Source organism: Aulonocara sp. 'chitande type north' Nkhata Bay, linkage group LG5, assembly GCF_057382095.1.
Source record: "Aulonocara sp. 'chitande type north' Nkhata Bay isolate Kocher_YH1m ecotype deep benthic linkage group LG5, A_spYH_male_GT1.1, whole genome shotgun sequence".
In the NCBI taxonomy this organism is placed as follows: domain Eukaryota; kingdom Metazoa; phylum Chordata; class Actinopteri; order Cichliformes; family Cichlidae; genus Aulonocara; species Aulonocara sp. 'chitande type north' Nkhata Bay.
The window spans coordinates 12,111,123-12,138,078 of NC_141348.1; the positions used below are offsets into that span (position 1 = coordinate 12,111,123).

The 26,956-nt window shown below is 40.2% G+C and overlaps 1 protein-coding gene across 2 annotated transcripts in view; it reads right to left on the reverse strand.

The window, feature by feature from the left end:
- The window catches only part of cntn4 (contactin 4), a 208,356-nt gene extending 202,688 nt beyond the window's left edge, over window positions 1-5,668 (reverse strand). The window contains exon 1 of one of the 2 annotated variants that reach the window (XM_086291344.1): window positions 5,170-5,668. The gene's annotated coding sequence lies outside the window, so the exon portion shown is untranslated. The remainder of the gene's footprint in view (window positions 1-5,169) is intronic. The other variant, XM_086291345.1, reaches the window with a different exon arrangement.
- Between the last annotated feature and the right edge of the window lie 21,288 nt (window positions 5,669-26,956).

The following is a 26,956-nucleotide window of genomic DNA, read 5'->3' on the forward strand; positions in this document are numbered from 1 at the left end:
TTTTTATCTCAAAAAGCTGTTATTCTTTTGATTTAATCAAGAGATGCTGAGATGTTGCAGAGTGTGATGGTTTATAATGGAGATTATAAACAATTCTAATGGCTTATTTGTCTTATATGGCATTTTATGTAAATTATATGAATTTATGTTACTGTGTATAACTGCTATTTGAAAGATCTTGTGTAACTCAAACCGTGGTATAATAACACATGAAAATGCACTTTTTCACAGGGGAGAGATTGAGCTAAGAGACCAGGTTTCCTTGCATAAATTTTAAAGGGATGTTAAAAAAATATATGAGAATGTTTACAAAAACGCTACATGTAAGTCCTGCAGTTTAAGATATGCCACTTGTTTTCTGTCAGTGTGTTTCTGTCCACAAAGCTGTGAAAAAAAATCAATCGATCGATAAAAAGGGACACATTGTTTCGGGTATATTTGTTGCATTCTTTTGAGTCGTACCAGCCGCTCTATTCAATCCTTTAATGTCGATTCAAACAAAATAACAACACCCCGTGGGGAGCACAGTTCTTATCAAGCGCTTATACTAAATCAGCGAGCACCGCTGTCTCTCACACAACAGCCACACCCAGAGGAGCACAATATTACCTCTGAGAATGTGCTTGTGCGGCTCTTTACTGAAAAGCACACGCACGTTCAAACGAGGTGTAGCATCAAGAAGAATCGCAAATCTGGCCTCATCCCAAGAATACTTGGAAAGGAAATGTTTGCGGGCCTTATATAAGTATGTTTAATAATGCAACATTCCCAGCGCTCAGATCTCCCCCACCCCCCCACCGAAGTTGGTTGCTGTGTGGCGTTGCTCTTATTAAGCACTCAATTAAAGCCATTCCCAAGGAGAGGCAGTGCGCAACAATGTTTGAACTAGGAAACATTGCTGGCGCAGACAGTCTGTGAAGAGTCACCCCAGAGGAGTGCGGTGCCTTGAAACCGGAGGCCTTGAAGTGACAGATCATCATAAAGCATAGCCAAACCAGGGAAATTATTCTAATATGATTGGATTACAAATAGGGCATTTTACAGAACCAATGAGACCGAATAAATAGAGCTGGAGCATAAGCTGTGTCACTTAGCCTTCTTTCAAGATTTTGTAAAATGAAAGTGAACACAGAGACGGGATGCCTAACGTTAATGAAGAGCTCTGCTATATACTCAATTGTACTTAGTCCTGACAATGCACAGAAGTGTGCGCGCAGTTGTACAAAGGGGACGTATTTTGTTGTGTAAATCAGACTTATTCATGAACTTGCTTTGGCTAAATTATGCAACAATTTTTTATCAGCAGCAGATGGATGATTTTATATGTAAGTCCACGCAGATGAAAGATTTGTTTCAATGAAACCAGCTTGTGGTGTGCAGGAAAACATCAAACTGAAGGCAACTCATTTGGAGACGCTGCTTTTGAGGTGCCTGTTTGTTTTGGCAGTAATTGTATTTTTCAGCAGCTGTTCCAAACAGCGAGAACAAAATGCACAAAACTGTTTGCTAGCCTCACTGTGAGGTCCTTGCATCGCTTTCCCTTTCATTCTGTGCTGACTCCATAAAGCGCTTTCACTTTCATACACTGAAAACAGAATTCATCTTTTCAGTATCTGCCCGATGGTGCGCTGACATTCCTGGAATACAGCCTAATCACAACTATCGTACCTTTTTAAGAGTTTGGCTGAGGAATAAACATGTAATTTTCCAGGATGCTGCTTGGCAGGCGAGATTTTTTATTATTATTTTTCCCCAACACTCGCAGCACCTTTGTCAAACAACTCTATTATTCCAAACAAGTAATGCATGGCATACATAAAACCGCACCACACTCTGGTAAAGTAGTATCAGGGGCCTGCAGCTTCCTCATCCATTATGGTGCTGTGGAAAAAAATCTCACGGTGCTGTTTGCTTTGAAAATCCAGCAGAGTGAAGCTGAAAAGCAGCCATGCTAAACAACTGACACCAGGCGTGTTTTTATTTACTGTTTGTTACTGAGCATACGTGTGATCAGCGGGGTGGGTGCAAATAGCTATGACAAATATTACAGCGTGTATTAGAAAGCTTATAAAAAGGGACAAGAGAGATCAAACGGCAGATACTAAACAGCCGTGATTCTCAATATGGAAACGTCAGGACCCCGTAAGGTTTACAGCTTCAGCTGACAATTAGGAAATATATTAAAATCTACTCTATGAAATGTAAGAAAGAAGTGAAACAGAAGCAAATTTTTCTCATTGCAAAAAAAAATTGTATCATTCAGAATTTCCGACTTCTTAGATTTCTTTTCTTATATTCAGTAAATTGATTATATTTTCACGTTGGATTGTTGGGAGAACAAAACAACTAAAAATATCAGATTCAGCCTGAAAATGCGACGGTTTTTTTTCCTTCCTTTTGTCTGTTTTCATATTACTTCAAAAAAAATGATTCAACACCTGCAATACAAACAAAAACATACAAACAAATTAAACTGACTTTGCAATAAATGAAAGTGTATACTCTCCACACTGGAGACGTGGAAACCTGAGAATTTTCTGCATTTTTACATATATATGGTAATAATTACCATTAGTTGTCATAGTTAAAGCTAAACTAAATAGTAAAACTAGATTTATTTTAGTGAACCAAAATAAAAAATAAAAACTGGACCTTGGAGAAAAAATTAACTTGGAAAACAGGCTAAAATAAAATAATAAAGAAAATATCTGAAGCCTTGGTATTTGTTAATTGAGTTAAATTAGTTATCAAAAACTGCCTGATGAGGGTTTGATGGATGTTTTTATTGCACTTGTAAATCAACTGCTTAAAAAAGGTTCTGTTAATGTTTTAATATCTGTACTGATTTTCCAACTTTTGCCTCTGACATTTGCCATAAATTAAATAATAAGTAATAATAATCAATACTTACTTACTTAACTTGTACAAACTAAACTAAAACTATAAAAACTAATCAGAAACGAGCAAACCAACTCTGGAAATTAACTGAAATGACAAATAATTAACAACAAAAATTCAAAATGAAACAAAAACTAAGAAGAACTTAAAAAAACTATAATAACAGTACAACTAACTCCCTCTTCTCTGTGTTTTAGCCCATCAAACACCTCGAAACATAAAGGAAGGCAAGCATCCCGTGGCCAGGAGAAGAAGTGGCTTGGAAAATACATCTGCAGAACTTCACGGTCATTAACAGCCATACGTCACTGCAGATTACACAGCAAACTGTAGGAGCGAGCAACAAGTCTCATTATGCGCAGCCTCACCAACTCCCACCCAGCTTCTGCCTCTCACAGAGACTACAGCTGTAATGTTTGTACTTTCAGGATGTCCTGTGACATATCTGCACACATTCAGACTCACGCATTCTCTTTATCTTCGGTTCCGTTCCTTCGGCTAGCTTTCCCGAAGAGGCATGAAATAAAAATGACCTTGATGACACATTTCTGCGATACTTTCCCGAGGAAACCATGCAATGAAATTTTTATGCCAGGCCTCTAAATGCACCTATCCCGGGGTATTTTTAATGTCACTTCTGCGCCTTGGCAGTTCTGACAGGCTTGTTGGTTTTCATGCCGCCGCCAACCATTAAAGTGCTGTTTTTTCTTTTTTCAGTGCGGGCCTGCATCTGGACCGCCTTGGCCGCATCAGGCAGGCAGGGAAATATCAGTCAAGCGCAGCAATTATCATTAACGTTTGTGTGTCATGAGCTGAAGCCAACGGGCTGCTAATTGTGCTTCAGTTTGCCTCTGTATAATTATGCGTCTTTGTATGAAAAGTTTTAGGCCATTTGGTAGTTAAATTACACGCACAATCTTTTTTAACACTCTTAAATATTTATGCTTGGATTCTCAGGAGGGTCTCTGTTCTCCGTTTTGAGGTTCCGAGGCGATACCGTGCAATGCTGTTCAAGAAATAAGACTGAGCTGAGGAATAATCCCCAGTCCTCAACCCTTTTGAAAGAGAAGTATTTCTCCTTTTTCTCGCTGCTGACCTTTAGAATAAGTTCAGCGCTTGTCAAGGTGGATGACAAGCCTGTGCAACAGATTACACACAGAGAGTCACTGGAGCTGCTCAGTCAGACATAAAAACCTAATGCTGAATGAACAATGTAGGTAGGCACGCCAGCGGATTGATGCTCGTGTGCAGCACATTGTCTTGCCCTGCCTGGTGTTAACATTATATTGACACATTTCCTCCTCCTGGTGCCTGCATTAATTTCAGGTTCTTTTTCTGAGGATGGAAAACTAACAGAATCCAGTTCAGTTATCATTTGGAAGAGCAGTTTCGGTTTGGCATGTCAGATGTGCTGAAAACGCACAGATGTCCACATCTATTAAACATATTAAACTGGGTTTATATGGCATTTACTGGCCATTGTAGACTCCAGGCCCTGCACAGGCTGCCCACATACAGCTTATGTAGTGACTGGCAGATGCACTGATTGAAACCATTAGAGATACAGTGACATAAAGGCTGATTCACTACATGATGAGACAACAAAGTGACCACATGACAGGGACTAGAATGAAAACATCTTTGTTCCTGGTCACTTCAGTGGAAATCCTCAAAAGGTGCGTAAATTAAAGTGGGTGTTCCCGCCCCCTAAAATACCTGTGGTATTCAAAGGTGATTCTAAGAAAACGTCTCCTTTTCCTTAATTTCGCTGTGTACAGGACTTAGACGGATTCCTGGGGGCCTCCGTAGGTGGTCAGCAGCAGCAACGGCAACGGAGGCGGCGGCGTAATCAGCCCCAAATCCGCAGGGATTATTGAAGGGCGGGTCAACACTGGAGGATTACTAAACATCTGCACCGATCAGAGAGACGCTCACACACACACGCGCGCAGATTACTTTCACTTCCACCATGATAGTCCCACAACAAAGTAGACAGGCAAATGAGATCAGCAGAGGGTGAAATTCAGAGAAGGCAATCCCGCCCCGCCGCATCCCGTAACACAGCGTCAGGGCTTTAATGTAATCTGGGAAAAGTTGGGATGCGGAGCGGGATCTGTTTGTTTCTGAGCTCCCACTCACAGCTCGGGAGCTCAGCAGCTGGGCTGCTGGAGGTTTAACTTGACAAATGCTGAAGTAACCAAGTAAAAAAGAACACACTACTACTTGTACTACTACTACAACTGCTCCCACTCTTATTAACCGCACACTTACCTTTCCTCGCAGAAGTGATATCTCCAATAATTCACGGCCGCAGATTAATCCGTATTTTGTCACTAAACAAAACTGTGCGTACACACATCACTGTCAAGTCTCGGCGACGCTCCCGGCCAAAAATAGATAGCCTCCCCGTCTGAGTTGTGCGCAAAAGACGCTGCTCCCTTCTTTTGTGTTATCACTTCGCTCTTCTCGTCTGTGCGGCACTACTGTGTCTCCATCCCTGCCTCCCTGCCCCTCTCTCTCTGTCTCCCTGTGTCTCTGAGTGTCAGTAGCACGAGTAGCTGACGGTGTGGCGTCTCGCGGGTTGCATATTGGAAAGTGGAAAGCCTCTGTGTGCTGCTCGCTCACTCCGATGCGTCAAGTCTCCCCTCCCTCCCTGCCTGTACTCGAACCGTGCTGGAGCGGAGCGGGACGCACGCACACGCGGCGGAGTGGAAAGCCAGAGAAGGAAGAGGAAAGAGAGAGAGACCGAGAGGGAGAGAGAGAGCGCTGTCTTGTCTGTCTCCCCTACCGACCAGCCTCTTCACTGCTTCGGCCATTCAAGTGGAACAGACACCGACCGTCCTCTTCCTCCTCCTCCCCTTACTACTACTACTTTTTTCCTCACCTTCTCCCGCTCTCTTCCTCCTGCTGGGATGTCTAAGGAGTCTGGCTAAATACATCAAAAAGGGATGTTTGTTAATCGCTTGTTATACTCTGGCAAACAGCCCGTGTAATATTTGTTAGAAGCAGTAAACCACGAAGTTTTTGTAACTTTCTTTAAAGTATTGTCTAAATGTTCATAAATGTTATTTTTTGGTGTGTGTTCGTGTGTGGTGGTCTCATTAAATCCTACATTTGCTGCAAGTGATGTCATTTGAGTCTGCAGGGTTGAGGGAAAACAATGGCACAGAGCTAATGGTGTAATGGCGTGAAAGAAGTGATCTTTTCAGACTTTATTGACGTTTTTTCAGGTTAAAGGTTACATTAGTGTTCATGTGTATGACCATGCAGTGACATTACTCATCCATGTTGCAACATTCAATAAATACAATAATTCAATAAATACATTCCCACATACACCTGAAAATGGAGATTTATTGCTTTTTGCATTATATATTTAAAATAAAAACCCAGAACATATTATTACATCTTCCCACAGTCTAGAGTCACTCAGGCTAGACTAACACTAACACACTGATCAACACTAAAACAATTTTGTCTTGAAACATGTGCATTTGACTGCTTTTATGGGAGGCCAGACTACTGAGCCTGCTTAGATTCTATCCGGGATGGTGTTTTAGTCTGAAAGAGCAGAAACACAGACTTGATGACGAAAGAAATGATAACATATTCCACCTCATTTGCTTCCTGATTCTGTCTTATCAATCACAAAAATGAAGCCAAGACTTCATAACCCATGTAGCATATTATTATTATTATGTATTATACTATCATGCTCTATTATGGACTTTAATCTGAACTATAGTCATGATCTTTTACACACAAATCTTCAGCATCTATCACTAGTAAGAGTTTTAGGACAATTTCTTGTGAAATGTTCACTTTATTAGGAACACTTGCTGTTCATTAGTTGAAACACAGCCGGACAACGATTTAGGTATTTATACATGTTCAAGAAAACCTGCTGAAATTCAAACTCTGAGTATTTCAGAAACTCCTTATCTACTGGGAATTTCTTGCACAAACATCTCTGGGGTTTGCAGAGACTGTTCTGAAAAGGAGAAAATATCCAGTGAACAGCAGTTATCTGGGTGAAAGTGTGCTGATGCCAGAGGTCAGGCCAGACTGCCTAGACTTGATAGGAAGCCAACGAAAGTATCCAGAAGAGCATCCCTGAACACACAGCGCACTATTCTTTGATGAGCTTATGTGAATTGTAGCTCCAGTTTCTTGTTCTTAGCTGACATGAGTGGCAATCAGTGTAGTTTTTGCTGGTGCAGTCAGAGATGCTCTTCTGTATACCTTGACTCTATTGAGTGGTCATTTGAATAACTGCTGGCTTCAGTGAGAGGAAAGCTTGTTGCCCGCTGGAAAAGAGATAATAATAATAATAACTAATGGGGTATTAATGTATTTTCTCAATATAGGGAAATATAGGAGGGGAATATTTAAATCAAGCGCACAAACAGATTTACTAACATTCACAATAGGCACTTTATTGCTACCAACGCACGTCTCATTTTTGGCCTTGATATTGCAGCAGTTATTGCTGCATAGTGAAGGTACGGCATGAGATTTTAGAGAACTCGGAGATGACTTGGAACTTTCAACCTAAAGGAGCCACGCAATACCAGCGACAACAAAACTTCTTTCAACTCTTCAATTTTTGACTTCAGGTTCTTTTCAACATACTGTGGCTTCTGTGGCAGGAATTTCACAGCCTGCACAGTGGGGTTCAAAGTGAAATTGCTAAGGAACAGAGAAAAGTGAGGGCTGACAACATTGACTTTGGACAGCATCCTGAAAATAATCAGATCTTGGATGGAGATGAGACGTGCAAAGTCTTAATAGCAGCTAATTTTTTCATTTTGATGTTTTGAATTGGTTTGATAGTTTGAAAGTGTTGTTTGTTTTGGTTCCATTTATTTATGTTAATAAACTTTAAAAACACATTTTCTTAAACTTAAATCAAATTGTTAGAATTTCACTACCATGCACAGACCCAACAGTTTTCACTGTGATCTCAAGAACTATGCTTGAACACAACTGCTTTTAGTGGCAGACCTACACAAATTCATGCATTTGATGATACATTAGATATGGACACAAACACACACGACTCACAAAGTTGAATGGTGACATGGTGAGAGGTTGTCATGGCTACTGAACGGACCCACGCGCAGACAGTTCTTTCAAGGAAACAAAAGGGGATTTATTTACAATAGGGATCACCTTAGTGCAAAATATATGTACAGTGAGTTGGGAGGGGGTCCAGGGCTCCAGGGAGAGAAGGGGGGGGGAATCCACACACACGCTTCCTCTTCCACTCAGTCACCGCCACCGCTCCTCCGCACACACGCACTCCTCTTCAGCCGCACTCGCTCCAACACTCCACACACTGCCCCACTTGGACAGGTCCGGTGATTCGGTCCAGAATCCAGGTGGTTCGACGTTCCAGCGGTGAGCTGCTCTGTGCCACTGCCTTAAATAGCAGCTGGGGAAATCAGCCAGATCAGCCGCAGGTGGACACCATCCACAGGGGTGCGTGGGCCAAGAGTGAGAGCCCGTAATGAGCTCCACCCAGGCAGAGAGGAGGAGGAGAGACAAAAAACTAAAACTAACAACAACAAAACCTGTAGCCAGCGTGGGCCAACCAGAGAGACACGGGGACCGTGACAGAGGTGTTGGCAAAGGAAATGAGGGAAGTACACAATCGAGTCCGAGAGTACACAAGGAGCTTGAGGCCTGGTCACCACCATAGGTAGCTGACGGACAAGTGAGTGGAGATGGCCAGGACTCCACCTCAGCCGTTCACTCAGACCTTGACAGAAGAGGGAACCCGAGCAGCTCAAGAATTACGAAGGGATGAAAGAGGTGCTCCAGAGGGTGTGGAAGGTGAAGGCAACAGTGGTCTCTGTGGTAATCGGAGCACTTAGGGCATTGCTATGGCATTCCATGTATGACCGCCTGCTGGCATCTTGCTCCTTGTTTTTATGTGTTGGGCTTTCTGAGGGGCATTTTGCCTGCTATGGCTCTGCTGATCTTGTGCTTAGAGCTTGCTCCTGTGCAGCCATGACCAGTGCCTATGTGCAGTCTGTCAGTCCAGCTTTGTCCAGCCATTGGTAGGGCAGATATCAGCCATAGCTTCTATCTGCCTGTGGACATGGTGACATGGACAGGGGTCTGTCTTCTTAGTGCTCTTTGTTTTCAGGTGTTTGCTGCCTGAGGCATTCACCTAGCACATGGTCATTTGTGGCCATCTTCTTTTGTGGACCTTCTTGCTGTGAAATATCAATGTGAAACACTGTGCTACCAAGCTACCTATAGGCTACAATTCCACATAAACACAAGTCCCTATCCTAATGAGGACGCACATATGATTTTTCTCTTTGTATTTATTTATAAAAAATAAGCTGACAACACAAAGCAAAGCTACTTTAAAAACATTAACAGGTAGAGACAGAGGCTGCAGCCTGACTGCTCAGCTGTTTGTTACCTGTTGAAGATCAGAGTGTGGCTTCAGGGCTGGGTTTGCATTTGCTGAGCATTAAAATCTGTCTGTATCCTTGTTTAGGTTGGCGTTAGCATGCTGTCTGTGCAGATGCTTGCAAAGAGCTACAGTTGTGTTAGCAGCATATGCAGTTGTTTCTGTCATGAATGCAATTTGCACATGAATAAGAATAAAAAATTATCAATATCCATGCTGCAGACTGTGCCACTAATTTCCTCCTCCAGCACATGAACTGAAGTCAGCTGACTGAAGTGCAAGTGGAACTGATAAGCAGGATCAATAGGCAAGCAGACCAGCAGTTCCAGAGAAATTAACTACTGGGAACCCATTCCCTTCACACACACACACACACACACACACACACACACACACACACACACACACACACACACACACACAGTGTCTGTCATATATATGTATATCTATATATCTCTATATATAGCTAGCTTGGGATTACCACTGGGACCACTGTTACCTTTACCTTCCACATACTTTTGAGCGCTTCTCTGAGTCCTTGGCACTTCTCCAGCTTCTCGTGTTTCTTCTTCATGATGTTGCTGTCACATATACATATATATATATATATATATATATATATATATATATATATATATATATATATTATGACTGTACAAAGTATATAGAGGCTGATATAACCTCAATCTTAGGTGCCACAGGTACAATAAATCTGCAAAGTAATAACTTTAAACCACCCACTGATCCCATTACAGTGATTGAAGAACATGCAGGAAGTGCAGTTTTTTCACACATTCCCCCTGCCAATCAGTTATTACTCCCCCTCAAGAAATTCCTCCCCCATCATTTATGTTTTCCTCTGACAATTCACAGGAAAAAGGGAAAAAAAAGCTTTCTTCAATTAAGCTGAATTGCCTTAAAATGATCAATATTTGCCACTGATATTGATAACCAGTGCAGGGAGTACGAGGTCAAGTGGTTCCATAACCCCTTCTGCATTCCCCATCTTAATCAATAAACTGGTTCTATGTACACCTGTAAATCTGGTGGTATTCACTATTTCTATTCTATACACACACAGAGTGTCACAAAGGTGCAGTGTGTGCCAACTGAACCACAGACATTTACATAATCACACAGCCTGTCAGAGCTAAAGAAGTGCAGTGTATCAGCAGGATATCTAAGTGTTGCTGAAGGAAAGTCTCACTGAGGTTTAGCTTAAGATGTGTCAAAAGCTTTAAAGGATGATACCCAGCATCTTTGACAGGTCGTCCCACACCGCATCATTTCTGCCTTAAATGTGGTTCAGAGTGAAGCTCTGACCATCCCTCAGCACAGAAATAATACAAGAGAAGTTGTTGTTTAAACTGGTCCCAAAATGCATCACAACACAGTCCATGCACAAAATTACAAATGCACATGAGCTAAAAAAAAAAAAAGCAATAAAAAACCACACAAACCTCATCTGGCAGCTCCATGCTTATTTCAGAGGTGTGACTTTGTAGGGACGTTGTCTCACTGTGCCATAATTTATTCCCCAAGGAAAGCGCATTTATAACGATTTCTCCTTCCTCATTTACTAGGCCCGTAATAAATATATTTATGGCTCCCTGGGTTTTTAGGCACCACATAGTGCCACATCACATTCTGCTAACAGTTTGGGGTTTTAAAGATTGTGCATTTATCCGAGAAGATTTGCAAATGTACAAAAAATGAAAGCAATGCACGACATCCCAGGACTCTGCAGGGCACTGCAACAAAGACAAAAAACAAATTAAAAAACAAAAAACATTATCTCTTTGTATCATGATCAGAAAGATGTTGCTCATGCCTACCACCCTCTTTTTTGTATTTAAGACTTTGTCAGACACATATATTTCCAAAACGTATATGTGTGGAATAGGTTCATTGCTGTTTCTTTGCGACCACTAGGGAAAAATGGCTCACTGCACTTGCGGTTCTCACCACTCGTCCAGAAAAGTTGGTTATTTTCTGCCCTCCAGCTTCCCTGGTGCATAATGAGCTCATTACAGAGGTCAATCACCCATCTTCATCCACCCATCATGGGTTTAAACATGCCGACATTTGCTAGCCAGCACAAGACACTGAGTGCAGTTAAACTGTTGGAAAAAGGTGTTTTATTTTGTTGGTCTTAAAACAAATTATTGGACAAACAAGGATTGGGGCAAGAGATCGGCAATATGAATACACTTTCACTGGAATCAGTCCTTTTTGAAACATTTCACTCAGGATCTGGATGTCATAAATAAAAGAAGCTACTTTCGGCTGCTCCCTCATTCACAAAGGCTCACCACAGTGGGTAGCTCCGCATGTTTCAGGGCAATTCATAACAGCTGTTATATTCTAGAAATATCTTAGTTTCCACAAAAGTGATAAAATGTGTGACCATTTATTGAATCACATGGCTACAGGCCAGTGAGGCTCTCTGCCCACAATTCTAAATCTCTGGAATTACAATTGTTTCCTAATAGGATTTAAAGTTCTGTTAGAAGGTCCAGTGGTGGCTGCATTAAAGGGGGAGTCTCCTGGCAGAGAAGATGTTTGATCACCAGCAATGAAACACAACACAAAACATAGAGTCAATGTGACTCAACTAACTTTGATTTAGTAAACAAGGAATAGATATTCATTCCATCTTTAATTATGATTGGGTGCCACATGTTACTAGGATATTTTGGTCTGAATATTTCAACAAGAATCACACAAGGCCTTTTCTCTGTCCATCCTCTTATCCTTATCGGGGGGGGGGAGGGAAGCTTTGGGAAGAAACCAGAGTTCCTAGAGAGAACCCGTGCAAACGGCACAAAGAAAGGCCAAATGATGGGGTTGAACTCAGGATCATCGTGCTCTGAGGCAACAGTGTTAACCAGTGTGTTGACCAAGGGATAATCCCAATTTTCTAAATTGTGCCTCCTAGAGTCCTGCATCCTGCCTGTGACCCGGTATGCTGCACTGAGCAATCGTGTGGTTCCTAAAATGCATCTGAAGGTCAGCAGACAGAGGAGAGAGCTTGTTGGAGTTTTAATCACCTGCAATATATAAAAGAGACACAGCTGGAATACATAAACCATGGTGGGGAGATGACACATTAAATAACTTTTTGTTTACATGTTGTTTCACTTATTTGAGATGATTAAACTCCTTCCCTATTACTGCGTGTGTAATTTTAAAAAAAAGGCTGATATTGCCGCACTGTGCTGTGTTCTGAATTGAATTAAGTGTCTCTAAATATGGAAAAAACAACAATACAACAATTTCTGTATTATCTGGTGTCAAAAACACAGCAGTAGTTGGTTTAAAACGAAACAAATTATGATGCGACTGGGACAAATGTCATATTTAATTGACATAATTGTAAAATGCGAGGATGTTTAAATATCTTTTGCCTCGACTCTTCCTCGTGCCTCTCCCTCGCCTCCAGTGGGAGGGCAAAACGAAAGTGCAAGGAGAGCAATTTGGGAAATGAGAAAGGGAACATTAAGAAACTCATCAAACCGTGCGTTTGAATTAACCTGAATCTGAACACAAATCTTCCAGTAAATCACTTCAGAGGTTGCACAATTAAAATTATTTCCTATTGGCATAACCAAACCTGCCAAACTAATCTGTGTGTTTTCCCAGGAGAAGCTTTCACCACAGCTAGTTATTGGAGCAGTGGCAAAACTAATGGAGTTAAAGGAGCTGACTCGTTGCCAGAGTCCTTTTGGTGATCATACATCATTAAACACAATGATGAAGGCTTTGAAGAAGTCTTTAAGATATAAATTTGACTTCCTCGTGGTCAAAAACATATAGAAAAAAGAAACAGAAAATTCCAATTGCTGATGGAACTTTTCACATAAATGGCTCCAGAGGGACAAACACAAATTCTGCTGCTCGTACACACTTTTGACAGATTTTCACAGTTATCTGCTGCACTAAGCTGGAAGCCTGCAACACGGAAAAATATTGATGAATCAATACAATATTAACAATCGCTATGTGTGCAGCATTTTGTAATCCTTAAAGTGTTTAACAGTGCACAGATCTATGATGGTTTTCCCATGGGAGGCCAACGTGACCTTCACTCCAGGATCCATTTACCTTTCATGCTTCGTTAGTACAGTTGCATCGATAGGACTGTATTTCCTGTGCTTATTCTTTAACACTTAAGTGTTGAACGAATGATTAGACTGAACTATTTAAATATTTGCTCATTTGAATTTTAGAATGATTCAGTGGTTTGTAGATCCACCGTTAGCAGGATTAACCTAAATCTGTTGTTTTCTGTACAACTTTATGAGTCTCGCACATCATTTTCGAGGAATTTTGGCCCTTTATAACTTAGTAAAGGAAGTAAAGGAATCGTCACATTGTGCTAACACATACCTGAATGACTTCATGTTGATGATCAGTGCATTTGATTGCCTTCTTTCATGAACCCTAATTCTTAAAGTCCTCTGGAAGCAGTAATCATAGAGTCCTGTGAAAAAACTTTTCTCATAACCGTATATTTGACATCAATAATACCATCTGAGAATGCACGAAGCTGCTTTAATCAGATTACGAGAGATAACTGATTAAGACTGAGCCACGCTGTGCGGTATCCCAGGGTTAATTGTACTGGCAAAAGACTGTCTTAATTATAGAATTACTGTTTTTATGCTTTTGTTATGTTGGCGTCTGTAAATATGAAAACACTTAAATTATGCAATGTTAATTGGAGCAACATGGTATTGAAAATGAAAAGAAAAAAATGTAAATGTTTAGTTTAGGGCTCCGTGTGTGACACCACTAGGTGGCAAACAATGGAATACATAGACTTTTTAATATATGTATAGATATTAAAAAATGCATACACGCGGTTAAGCAGCTTGTGTCTATCCGAGAGAAGACTCTGACCTGTCTATATTACCTGATACAGTTAATTCAGCTGTTGAGTCACCATTTCTCATATCCTGTTATAATCCTTAATTATAATAAGAGGGATTTAAGAAAATACTTCTTTAAAAAAATCAATTCATGTGCTGGAACAGTGGTAATTGGTACTGTAAGGAAAAGAGTGAGCTGATTTGGTGGTTGAAAAGAAATGCAGTTTTAACCAGAGAAATCTCCCAGCATGCTGAAGTCAATAAGCAGTGAATGAAACCCACTCACACTCTGGTTGGTCAGCAGACTAAAAACTCACCTCCTACTGTGCCCTGAAAGCATCACAGATTTGAACCTTACCCTGGATATTTGCTTCACATCATCTCCTATTCCACCTTTTCGGCGAGCGCCACGAAGCAGAAGAGCTATTAAGAAAATGTCTTACACTGTTTCCTTGCTGGGAGAAAAGAGGCATTGTGGCAGTATTGGATTGAGCTCTTAGCCGAGCCTGCTAATGACGGCTTTTTTCCCTTCTGTAAGATCTGTCTTCTCTCTAAAGGACAGCAAAGCCTCTGAACCAAGCCACGTTTGTTTACTCAATAATGAATGGACTTTTTCCTCCCACAATGTAAACGCCCAGGTTATCAAACGCCCGTTAGCTTCAGAACAAAAATCTAATATTGGATTAATCACTTATTTTTCAGTACTGAATGATTGACTTCATGTGAAACAAATATTGTAATTTTATTTTTTCCTTTGCATGTTTAAGAACACTGTGACTCGCACTCTAATGATTCATCCCACTATGCTGTATTCTTAAGATTGATGCAATTGCTTTTCACTTGACAGCCTAGAGTCACGTAGATGGAACCAGATGACTGAAAATGGAATTTCTCTTTACCGGCTCTCTGATATCTCAGGTTATTTTCTCTCAGAGAACACAACTATTGTGTGTGAGAGCTAGCTGTGAATGAGAGAACTGACACAGAGGTTTCAAAGACACCTCCCTCCATGTCTCCCCTCCCTCCTCTGGCACCCAAGAACCACAGAGCAGCACATGATATAGAGCAGAGCTGTCATCCTCGGCGGCCTGGGTCTCATTACTCAGGGCATATTTATCCATCCGTGCTCAGGAAGTCTGCGTTTATCAGGCCTTTTTATCGATGGCCATAGGGGTCATTACTAGGGATGGACAGTATTTCCTGTGCAGTCATAATTAAGTCATAGCGCCGCAGTCATTCGTCAGTAAGCGAATAGTTTGACTGAAAGCTGTAAACACCCTTGTGGCAAGCTCTTCTCAATTGCATTTTGCAGAATTACAAGATCACTGGAGCCTCTTTGTCTTTTTTATGATGCTTTGTCAGTGGACTTGGTGCTAATTGACTAGTCTACACGCAGGCATATGTATTAGCATAGTAACACACGGTTGTGTGATTTGTGAAACCCTGGCATACATGTTGACAAAACTTCCACATATATTAAAATCAAGCTGTCATCTGGTAGACCTGAGTCATCATGTCTCCAACCCCAGGGGTTTGCATCAGAGTTATGGGAGTGCTAGCAGGTGGGAGAATTAGAGTGCACGGGTTGGCTTCTATTATAGTGAGGGCTCAGCATTTTAAAGCTAATTTCAGCATTACTGTCAAGTTGATTTCTGAGTCTACAGCCTTGTGTTTTGACTGTTTAATATACACAACATGCGTACATGCAAAACTGAGGAGGCAAAACAATAGGACACACAGATTCCTGTTATGTGGTATGAGTACTTGTGGTAAAATGCAAAATGGATCAGCACTTTTGGCCTTGCTCTTAATGGATGTGAAAAAAAAAAGAAAAAAAAAAAGCATGAGACAGAAGTGACAAAGTCACCAGAGACTCTCTCTTCAATTTGTGGCATAAGCAACGTGTAAATGTTGCTGTGAGACAATAAACAGAAAAGACAGTTAAATCTCTATTCATCCCTTGATGGTGCAGAATAACCTTGTTTTATGGGCTGTGCCACAAAGCAGAAAATTAGTTCTTGAAAAAGTCATTAGCAACTTGCTTGTTTTATAGGGTGACATGCCCTCTTGTGACCAGTACTGTGCATTTTTCATTGTAGAAGCGTTTTTCTTGTCATATACTTGAACACACGAGAAAGCTGTGAGTGGAAAATACTTACAGACATATGGTAAATTAGCTTGGCACTGGTCTGTGAAATTATTTACTGTAAGCATGTAGTTAAACACAAATATGCTGCTATTGTACATAAAAGAGAAAAGATTGATTTTATAGACTACAGAAATGATAGCGTGTAGAATTGAAACTGCTGATACTGACATCAGTATATAAAATTATATTTTGATAACTTATGGGACACAATTATTCATTTAAGTAAATAATTTAGCTGCACCACAATTAAAATTCATTGAGCCTTTTTACAATACAATACAACTTTATTTATAGAGCACCTTTAAAAACCAAATATACCAAAGTGCTTCACATAAGACAGAAAATAAAACATAAATATTATAAATATTATAGGACCATTAACAAAGTACCAAGTATGCTAACAGGTCAGTGTCACTAATACACAGGAATAGCATAAAGAGCATATCAAGGTTTTAGTTTCTGTGATCTTTTCTTCCTTTTCTAGTTAACTAAACTACCTTTTTTATTAAGTAAACGACACTTGTGAGTTCATTGTAGCACGTTAGCTACTATTTGACCTACTGTTACCTTTCCATCAACTCAAAGCTGTCTATTCTCCTCTAGCATCACTTTCATCCACAGAACGGCTGCTCACCAGATATTTTCTCTTTCTCTGTAAACACCAGAGATGGTCATGTAGAATACTTAGACCAGCAACAAATCACCTTTCTTCGCCATTCTGATACTCGGTTTGAACATCAGGCGGTCATCTTTACCGTGTCTATGTGCAGTTCTACACAAATTGCTGCTTTGTGATTGACTTATAACATGCAGTTTTACAAGTGTATCTAACGAAGAGACCGGTGAGGGGCTTTTTTATGATCAATAAATGTGGGACGAAAAGGATAAATGCCAAGCAACACCAGTTTGTGTGCCATTGTCTGTTAATGCATTAACATTGTTTTGTCCTGGTTAGAGAACCATACATGTTAACTACAAACTATTTCCTAATGAGCAATTTTTGTTCCCCTATGTTAACTGTGCAGTTGCTATGGTGGTTGTTTAATTAATTTATTTTTTTGTTAGTGAGGTAGTGACACCATGGGTGCAGTGGGTTTCTGGCCGAGAGGTATCACAGTATGAGCACAGACAGAAGTGTGCCAAGTGATGCTCTACTCAATGCTAAAATAAAACCTGTGAAGCTAATCTCCAGCTGGTTCTCTCATGCTTGTGAAGAGTGAGTCATTGCTTAACCTATATGTACATGTGAGATAAGATCTGACTAATGTCAGTATATCACAGTACTAATGATAATGAAATGTGTTAGTGTGCTTCTTGAAAAATTATGTTAAAAATGATGTCTCCTAATCATAGGAGATTTGAATTAAAGCTGCATTAAGAAATAAAGCACTTCAGGTGGACTGCATTCAAAATGTAAAAGTTGCTTTTACTGAAAATATTTTAAATTGAAATTATCTGACTGATTTCAAAGTGCAATTAATTGATAAATATGCAAGCTGAATATAATGGCACAAAAAATATTTTAAACTGCACACGTCAGAAGCTAATGTGTATTCTACTCTTCATAGTCTATTTCCTGTAATATTGTGTTTTAAAGTAGCTTCTGATATAAAACTAATTTCTAGAGTTTCTGCCTCTTGAAGTATTAAAAATTGTGACTTTCTAGATCACACTAGTAAAATAACCTGTTGTCAGAAGGCATGTTCCTGCAAGAAAAACAATAAGAAAAAACAACAACAGCAACAAGGAAAAAAAGCTACCTGAAAAACTCAAAATGCCAGCATATCTCTTTAAGATCCAGACAGGGAGTTGTTTTGTCAAAATAAGAAAACATGAAGTCAATGAACACATGACACCTTCAGAAGTACTGACACCCCTGGGTAAAACAGGAACTGCAGAACACTGCTGGAAAACAAGCCGTAAAAGTTATTGTAGTTTGCTGCATAAACTGAACATGAGCTGCATGTAAGAAAAAAACGTAAAAGCCATTTAACGTCTTGGAGAATAAAAGGCACAGATGGAACAAGATCTGTGTGCAGTGTCATGTATTTTTCCAAATGAAAGAGCATTTTATCTTTAAAATAAAAAAGTATTAAGTATTGAGAGAACATGACCACCTGTGAAATCCCAGGTCATTGTTAATTGACTGTTAATGAACAGTGAGAGAACGAGCAGAGATATTACCCACAATTAGAAAGGCACTCATTCGGAGGTAGCGCAGGTCAAAGTGCAGTTGATTAATTACTTCTTGACACATGCAAATGGGAGTTAAAGAAGAACGTACACACATAAGGAATCAATGCATGCTGCGTAATTTTCTCCTTAGCTATTTCGAGGCAAACAGAAACACGATCTTAAGATTAACACTTTTGAATGCAGAGCTGAAGAAAATGACAGCAGCATATACCCCAGGTACAACTGTGTTTCTCAGCGACTATAGAGATTTCTTTCCTTTCCTTACCATTCTGAAAAAGATCATAAACAGAAGCCGAGTGTAAGAAGGCAGTGGGAGAAGGGTAGTGTTTTAAGGGATACCATCCCGTCACCCACTAGTGACGTGCTGATCTTCATTTCCCTGCTCACTGTACCACATCTCATCTCATCATGCCTTTCCAGGTGCAGCCTTTTTTTTTTCCCCATTCCCTGGTGTCAGCTGGGCCTGCTGAGCTCCTAGAGGACATGCTAACAAGGATATGTGGAGGGTACTCTGTTCTCACAGCACACAGTGCAGACATGTGATAATGTAGGTCCTAGTTAGATTTAAGATCGAGTTAAGCACAGTCACATACAGCACAGGTCACCCATAGCGTACTGTTGCTCTAGATTGACTAACCCACAGCGTTTCAGTGATTTTCTGACGATGTGCATGGGTATTCTATAAAAGATATAAACAGACTGCTATTCTTGCTGTACTGTAAACAGTTTTTTATTGTGTAATGTGCTGTTTCAAGTAAGCATTGAATATTATATATTTTCTGAGAAAAAAAGCCACCAGAGAAGAAAGACAAAGTTGTTATCTTTTATGTTTGAAATGATTTTAGCAAACTTTTTGATCTGCTTAAAGTAAAGCAAATCTCTAGAAATGGACGATACTTAATGCATCCATTCTGGTAAAAGTTAACTATAACTACTATAAGTATGTTATTTGTAATATAATATAACACAATAAGCTGTAAACTCAATATAGGCATATTTGTACTTGACACATTCAGCAGATGTTGAACAACAACATCTTACATTTGTTATATTTCTGATTCTGTGATGAAGGTAAGTCCAACATTATTAGTCCCTCCAATTCTGTTCTGGGCTCCACTAACTCCTGAATGAAATGTAGTGTTAGCTATATTGTCCAATTATTCATTTTATCCAAGTGGCAAAGTCCGAGCCATTTAAAAGAAAGTCATTTCCACTGACTAAAGTTTCTTTTGGCAGCTGCCTGATCCACACAATCGATGACTCTAAATCTGATATGTGGGAGATTTTCCAACCGCATGCCCTTTATCATATATTCCCCATGGGAATTTGTCTCTTCCTGGTCTGAAACTGGGGGATTAAATCATGTGTTAGGCAAATGTATAAACCATTACACTGTGGGGCCACTTCTATATTAAAGCAGTCAACTTTACACCAGAAAGCATGTTTAAAGTAAAAGCAATTTGATCTACGCATCTAATTAGAAGAACAGAGTGATTAAAACTGTAAAATTTACATGATTAGCAGCTTGGATCTTTGATGGGTCTTTGTGAACTTTCCTGTTCTCTAATTCCATCCAGATTATCTTGTTAAGATAATTAGCCTTTTCAGTGCACCAGTGACTGGGAGTTAGAACATACTGGTTTAAGCTTATAACTTACGCCACCCTCTTGTCTAACCACAAGCCACTTCACAACAGCAGTCGCTTAAATTGTTTATTAAATTAAGGTAAAACCCTACAACATTAGAGAGAGAAAAACAAAGAATCAGATGATCTCCTATGAGCAGGATTGTTACAATGATACCAAAAGGTAAGATATTTAAGATCTGATTGGGCCTGATCATTCAGGGATTTATTTGAGAAGAAGGATTTTATATTCAACTTAGTTTTGGCCTATAAAGGGATTATTAGGAACCTCAGGCCCATGACTGGTAAGCTGGGCTTTTGCACTTTCTGACCAGTTCCAGAGGCTATTGGAAAATCTGTAATATTGGTGTCACGAAACATCCTTCTACAACTATATTTACTTGACTATACTGCATTAGAGGAAAAAAAGCTTTAGTAGGTCAATAAAGGACGCATAATACCATCTGCTTTGTTATACCGTGTTGTGTAAAACACCACCCTCCTGGAATATTTGACTGCTAGGCTGCAGTTATTTACTCAAAATTGAAATGAAAGGTTCTAATAATTTGAGATACTGGATTTCTATAAAACTATAAGCCTTAATTATCAAAATTAAGACAAGCAAAAAAGGTTTAAAAATGTTTTTTATATGAAAGCTTACATTTTTGAATTAAATTAAGAAAAAGTAACTTTTTCAAATTAACTTTTTTTGAGCTATAAATAAAACAGATTCAAGACTGAGGAGTCACAATCTTTATTTCCCTTAAGCAATCATAATCATATTACAGTTATACTAACCTCACATAGTGCATGAGAGTGAATAAGAGAACAAGTATAAAATCACTAAAAAGGGAGAGCGTTAGCAGTAGTATGGTAATGGACAGAGTGTAAAATGATGTGCACTTTTAGAAGTTGACAAAATATGTGTGCATTTGAAGAATGTCAAAATATGATTGAAAATGATTGACATGACAACTGAATATGTAAACAGGTAGAACTGAACAGAAGAAAACTGACTTCAGCAGCTTTTAGGAAGAAGCTTTTTGAGTCTGTTTGTGTATGAGGGCATAGCTCTGAATCACCTGACTCATGACAGAAGCTTGAGCAAATGGTGTCCAGGGTTTGTGGAGTCTTTGTGGATTCGCCTGTTCACACAGCGAGTGGTGTAACAAGGAAGCAGAGACAGCAACTCGGTGCCAACCATACTTAACTAAAACTAAAGTAAAAAATAAAATTAGATGTAAAAAAAAAATAGACTTGAGAAAACATGAAAACTAACTGACATGAATTTGGGAACTTGAAATACTAACTATCCTTAGCTTTGGTCTTTTTTTTTCTTTTTTCTTTTTTTAAACTTTGATGGACATGTTTATTGAGATTTTTGTATTTCTTTAAGAGTGTGGAGTCTGCGGAGTCGGGGCGGTCTGCCTCCCCCCACCGCAGGGAAAAGGGTAACACCACCTGTGTCTGGGTGCAGTTCTCCCCTCCAGGGGCAAGGGTACCTAGACCCGGTTTGTAGAGTACGCTTGGGGAGTGTGATCGTGTGTACAGTGTCTCTTTATGTCTGTCTCCACGTTGGTTGAGTGTGGAGTAAGTGCATATGAGAGCATGAGGGTGGGAATGGATGTTTGTATCTGTGTGTGCCTGTATGTCTGTGTCTATATGTCAGGTTGGGTGTCAGGCGTCACCTCTCTGGGGACATCTCAGGCCCTCCAAGGTTTGGAGGCCTATCTCCCCCTACCACCACTTCCCCTGCCAGTGGCGGACTCCCTCAGACATCGGTGCGTTGGTGGTTCTTTGTGTCTGGGGATGGGCGTCCAGGTACACACCGGCTCACTCCTTGGCGGCCGCTTATCGGGGCCTGGAGCCTGGGGCTCGCTCGGGCCACTTCGGAGGTGGGGTGCCCCCGGCCTCTCGGCCTGGGGCTCGGTCACTCAGGCACAGCTGACTGCCGGCGGAGCTCACGGGCACGTCACTGCAACTCCCCCTGGCTTATGCTCTAATTTGTGTTGTACAGTTATTTCATTTTTAACCTTAATTTATATTTTATTCCTTCCTAGTTAAATTTACCCTTTTTAATTTTTCATATTTATTTCCTTTCTTATTCATAGCCTTTTCCTTTTTTGTTTTCTTTAGGTCACGAGCAGTTGTCCAAGCATTTCACTACATATCGTACTGTGTATGACTGTGTACGTGACAAATAAAAATTTGAATTTGAATTTGAATTTGCTCCGCGGCTGCTGAGTGACCCCTCATCTGGGACTCTCCTCAGCTCTTTCTGGGACAGTGGCGCGGCTGCCCCTCTGTTGGTCTTCCTTGGTCTCTTGTGTTCTGGGGGCCTCTGGATGTCTGGAGTTTTGATCTCCTCCATACCTGCTTCATGCCCTGGAGGACGGGGCTGTGGCCCCCCCACACCCTCTAGCAGATCATTACATGAAGGAACCTTTTAATAAAAACAAGCGCGTCCATGCTCACAGGTGTACACACGGGTGATCACACCCACAAACTACACCGTTTTTGGCTCCTACCTCAAAGCACACTGTGTTCTGTTGATCTTATGTGCTGCACAATAATGTTTAATATTTAGTATTTACTGTCATATTCCCATATATCATTGTGATGTTGTTTATTCTATTACTCTTGTTCTCTTCTGCTTGTTTTCTTTTTTCTTTCTCAACAGGTGATCCAGGTGATCGATATATGCATTTTTTATTTCTTTCCTGCCCGTTCTGTTGGTTTTTGGTTTTTGCCCTTCTCCCCCGTCCCTCTTCTCAGCTGTTTCTCTTTCCCTCTTTCTTTCTCCCCTTCTTTCCCCCAGTCAAGTCTGTCCCGTATTCAGCAAGTGAAAATAAAATAAACAATAAAAGGTGAATCAAATGGACCATTACGGCAAGGCTGGGATGGTCAGTTTGGTAAAGTAAATCCGTTGGGCATCTTTCTTTGCCTTTAGACAACAATTCTGATGGCAAAAGAGCCAAACGGGACAAGCAGAAGAAAAAAAAAAAAAGAAAAAAAAAAAAGAGTGTGAGTAAGCTGCTTCCAAAAATAGTTCTGTTTTTATTGTAATAACTGGACTGGTTTTCCTAAATTGTGCTCCGTATTCCTTCAGTAATGGAATAATTATGGGGCAGGGATAGCTCAGTAGGTAAAGTGGTCGCCCCATGATCGGAAGGTCGGCGGTTCGAATCCACTTAACGGCTACCCTGAGGTACCCCTGAGCAAGGTACCGTCCCTACACACTGCTCCCCGGGCGCCTGCTTAGTGGGCTGCCCACTGCTTCACTGAGTGAATGGGTCAAATGCAGAGAAAAACAAGTAATTTCCCCATGGGGATCAATAAAGTATCCATTATTATTATTATTATTAAAAAGAATAAGCTCAGACTGAAACTTATCAAAACTACACTAAAACCAAACATTTATAATCAGTAAAAATTAAACTGAAACGAGCAAACCCACTCAGGAAATGAACAGAAATGGAATTTTTCCTTTTAACCAAAAAGGAAAAAAAAAAAGGGCAGCACGGTGGCACGGTGGTTAGCACTGTTGCCGCACAGCAAGAAGGTCCTGAGTTCAATTCCACCATCAGGCCGGGGTCTTTCTGTGTGGAGTTTGCATGTTCTCCCCGTGTTTGTGTGGGTTCTCTCCGGGTACTCCGGCTTCCTCCCACCGTCCAAAGACATGCAGCTTGTGGGGATAGGTTAATTGGATAATCCAAATTGTCACTAGGTGTGAATGTGTGAGTGCGAATGGTTGTCTGTCCCTGTGTGTTGGCCCTGCGACAGACTGGCGACCTGTCCAGGGTGTACCCTGCCTCTCGCCCTATGACAGCTGGGATAGGCTCCAGCACCCCCCGCGACCCTGAAAAGGATAAGCGGAAGCGAATGGATGGATGGAAATAAAAATAAAAACCAATTAGATAATAGAAAACTTTGAAAACTCTGGTGCCAGCAATGTTTTGTGCCGTTTTCACAGCACATTGTGGGCTTTATTTGTCAGCTTTGATGCAGCTACCACACCAGGCTGTGTTGCAGGTTGTGAGGATACTTTCTATTGTGCATCTCCTTAGGAAAGGCCCCGTCATGCCTTACCCACAACTACTGTTCTCCTCCTAGAAAGTTGCTCTGTGGTGGTGTACTTGATAGAAAGCCTGAAGCTCTCTGCAGTCTCTGTATTGGTGTGTAGCACTGTTTGATTCTCTTTGTAGTCCTGAAGCCTACAATGATCTCTTTGGTCTTTGGGATGTTTAGGATCGAGTTACTGTTTGCCATGTCAGATTGTGAACATCCTCTCCGAATCCATCCTCATTGTTATCAGTTATGTGCCTGATGACTGTTGCGTCATTTGCAAACTTAAAAATGACATTTGAGTTGTGTATTGAGAGTAAAATGTGAACAGAGCACACAGGAAGGGAGTCAGCACACAGCCTTGGGGAACTATCATGCTCAGAGTGAGGATGTGCTTGCCCAGCCTGAGTGAAGGTGGTTGGTGAGAAAAGCTAGTATCCAGTATACAGTCATGTTTGAAGGTGGTCAGTCCTGGTGCATAAAGTTTGTTCGTCATTTTATATAGAATGATGGTATCAAATGCTGAGCTGAGGAGCATGAAGAGCATCGTGATGTAGCTGCTATGGTCACGATCTGACCATCTGTTTGCTCAGTAGCAAACTGGTGTTGATCTTTAAAACAAAGATGAAAGCAACTGGCTGATAATTGTTGAAATATAAGAAATGTATTTTCCACATCAGTACTTTAAATCCTATTTCTGTCTAATTTACAAAAGTTATACATAATTCACACTGTTAAACAAAAATAATACAGTTGAAAGTAATTAACACACAGCAAATCCAGCATGTCCAAATTAACACTGTCGGATTTGATTTCAACACTATTAAAGTGTCTATATGGGTCCACACCAGAGAGTGTTAATTTAACTCTTTTTGGAGAGTTGGTACGTTAACTCTGATTTAGTGTTAAACACCAAATCTGTCTGGAGTTGATAATTTAACACTTGGTGTTAAGAGTTTATATATTAACTCTCAAAGAGTATTTTAGTTTAACTACGTAAGAGTTATCTTCTAATTCATTCTAAAAAGCGGGAATTTTACTGTTCTGAACTTCTAGAAATTTCTTTTGGAAATAAACATTTACTAAAAAGATGCAATGGTTTTTGAAAAACATTTATTCTGAACTGTGCACCACAATTTCAAAACATTTTCTGAAAGATGTAACAGTATACATGTTCTCACTGTCATTAGAATTTTGTTTATCAAAAGGTCTGACATGGTAAATGCAAATAACAGCATTCTCATCACTTATTTCTTCAATACAATATGCATGTCCTTCATTCATCCCTTTGTGGAACTTCAACGCACTTCTGCTCTCCCCCATATTCCATCTTCACAAGCATATCCTGTGCGGAGATCGAATAAAAATTAGTTGACACTAATTAACGGCACAAATAATCCAGTAAACAATTGCAGCACAGTAAAAAAAAAAGGAATCCTCTTTGAGCCATTACTTGTGTAAAGTATTTTCCCAAAAGACAAGGACACAGGCAACAGGTAATACTGAACTAAATGTAAAACCTCAACTTTTTTCATTTTTACCTAAACCGTGTGCACAAAACTCTGGAGGGATCTAAATGCTAACGTAGAATCCAGTCAGGACGTCTGCTACTGCTGTTTGCTCGTTTTTTTATTTTTTTTTTATGGGCGATCGTTTTCAGGCTTCAAGTAGCACCATTATACCAACATTTCACATTCTAGACATTGTTTTAGGTGTATTTGACCAAAAATGTGACTGAAAATTCACATGCAAGCTTTTTTTCAAGGCTGTGGTATTTGCCCGCAAACAATACCTTTCAGCTAGCTAAAACAGAATATTATGCTATCAGCGAGCAACATGGCTAATGCCTTTCACACAGCTTTGTCTCAACTCCAAAGAGCCACAGAAGTAAAAGCTAATAACAATTGAAACAATCTTTGAAAAAATGACTTACCAAGCATGGCAAACAACTCAAATATGTAGAGCAAAATGTTCTGAAACGGCTTCACTTCAGCTTCGATTGGAGCCGTGCTGGGGGCGGAGTCTGTGAATTTACTCTGTTGGTGTCATAGCCCCTCTAGGAGTTCAGAGTTAAGAGGTCAAGAGTTAATGTTTCCATTGTAACACCTCCAGATTTGAAATAGAAACACTCATTTTTAACACTCGATTTTAACTACTATCATTTTACACCTCAGAGTTACATTAAAAGAATGTGACTCTGCTTAGAGTAAAATTAACTCTACTTTTGCAAGGAGACTATTAACACCAAAAAATTTAACACTTTTGAATTTGCTGTGCAGGTTTTTACAGGTTGATGAACAAAATGTGGTTTTATAGAGATATACAATTTCAGACCATCTTCCATTTTCACAGCTGTAGACATCTGTGAAGCCAACAGCAACTGGATTTGCCATTTTAGACCTGGAGACACATGGCAGCTCCTTCAGGAGGCGTGATCGGTTCACTTGGCAGGTGGGAAATAATAATGCAATGAAATCTCTTTAGTTGGATTTAAATCATAGGGTCTTCATTGATGTCAGGGTGAGTGTTATCAGTTAGAGGTGTGAAACTACCTGGGAGGGCATGGCACTGCAAGTTACCAATGGATGATCTCGCACAACTCTCACACCTCCACCAACACCCAACTTCTTTTAACAATCTTTCTTTGCGCAAAATCAGGATTTAGCTCTTTATGGAGTGCAATAATATTAGTAAATGCCAAGTTTGCCATTTATACTTGGTGTTGT